The sequence below is a fragment of the Sinocyclocheilus grahami genome, unplaced genomic scaffold (genome assembly GCF_001515645.1).
Source record: "Sinocyclocheilus grahami isolate Dianchi unplaced genomic scaffold, SAMN03320097.WGS_v1.1 scaffold1814.1, whole genome shotgun sequence".
NCBI lineage: Eukaryota > Metazoa > Chordata > Actinopteri > Cypriniformes > Cyprinidae > Sinocyclocheilus > Sinocyclocheilus grahami.
The window spans coordinates 57,619-59,449 of record NW_015506993.1 but is presented as its reverse complement, the minus strand read 5'-3'; the positions used below and the strand labels follow the sequence as shown (position 1 = coordinate 59,449).

The 1,831-nt window shown below is 34.9% G+C and overlaps 1 pseudogene; it reads left to right on the top strand.

Annotated features, from left to right (window-relative positions):
• The first annotated feature begins 583 nt into the window (after positions 1–583).
• Positions 584–1,831, top strand: part of LOC107572800 (zinc finger protein 271-like) — a 3,510-nt pseudogene continuing 2,262 nt past the window's right edge.

Here is a 1,831-nt window from a genome sequence, read left to right as displayed (position 1 = left end):
GCTCCGCCCACAGCAAACACATCATCAGTGAAGCTCCACCCACAGCAAATGCATAATCAGTGAAGCTCCACCCACAGTGAAGCTCCGCCCACAGCAAACACATCATCAGTGAAGCTCCACCCACAGTAATTCGCCAATAAATGCTGGACTTTTCCATCAGGAAGAAGTGAAATCTGCAAAGAGTGAGGACAGTGAGAACACAGTGATCTAGAACCCTGCAGGCTGAAACACACTGAAGAACAGAGAGGTTGGTGTTTATTCTTGACTCTTAATTCATTCATGATGCTGAAGGACATTAATGTTATAAAGCTTCAAGCAGTCCATCAGATTTAGATAAACAGTTAAACTATGAAATGGATACAAACTTTTCTTCATGTTTTGGTTTTCAACAAATGGTCAATAAGCTTTCATTTTGATTGCAAACATCAAATCAATCTAAATGTTGTTTTAGCTCTTTTATTTTGTGGTTATGCTTTTGCAACAATGTTACCAAAATTTTGGACATTTCTCAATATAGTTTACACATTTTTTTTTTTTTTAGCAATAAACAGTAAACACCAAAAATGTAAATTAACTTTCCAGAATGGGTGACAGGATTTAAGCAAAAGCTTATTTATAGTTACTGATAAAGTTGAATTTCTAATAAAATATAGGACTTATTCATAGTTATAGAGATTGTTTCTTACAGTAACTTGATGAATGCAGTCAACACTGTACAGTTTGTGTAAAAATGGATTGAGATTATTTTCTTGTCCTCCCATGAAGCTGTAGAAAAGAGCCCAAATGATGTCACAATTTTAAGAAATGCCCTATTTATTAAAATGAGGAAAATCGTTGAGTGAAATCTGTAGGACACAGCTAATGCTAAAAATTCTTGATTAAAAACCAGTTTAAGCCATGGTCAATCTGGACGTTTATGTGGCGTCTTTAAAAACATAAATTGAACATTATAATATATTCAAAATATAAAACCTATTCCTCTTGACTGCAAAACGTTTGCCACCTAAAAGTTGTTGTGAAAATCGTAGCATTTTTTGTTTGTTTTTTATGTTAACATTGCATTAGATCATTTTGTCGTTAATCAAATATATTTAATAGTTCTCACTACAGAAACACTACATGAGCCTATAATGTTTAAAAAATAATAACTGGAAAATCAATGTACCTATAATTAATTTATCAAAATAATTGCAATATTTTATAACAGTTGTCTCTTTTCTGTTATTAGAGCAGGGCTCACTTTTATGACTTTTCAATTCATATTCCTGGCTTTGAATTATTTTTGGTTTACTAAAAAATGCAACTTTCTTTTTTTTTTTTTTTCATTTCAGACCCGATGGAAGAGAATGAAGAACTGAGTGAAGTGGAGGAGAAACACGTCAAACCTGGAGAAAAACCCCAGAGTCGCTCAAACTAAAAAGACATTTTTAAAGGAAAGAAGAGCTGAGAAATCTTTTACCTGCCTTCAGTGTGGAAAGAGTTTCCCATACAAACACCGTCTTGAGATTCACATGAGAGTCCACACTAGAGAGCGACCGTATGCGTGTGATCACTGTGGCAAAACATTTAGTGTGTCATCATCCCTGAAGACACACCTGACCGTTCATACGAAGGAGAAGCCACATACGTGTTCTTCATGTGGAAAGAGTTTTTCCCTGCTGCAAAGTTTAAAATCACATCAGAAGTTACATAACGCTGTGAGAGATTATATGTGCTTTGAGTGTGGGAAGACTTTTATTTCACACTGCGAGAAGAGATTCAATCGGTCATCAAATCTGAAAACACATGAGAGGATCCACACTGGAGAGAAACCTTACAAGTGTTCACACTG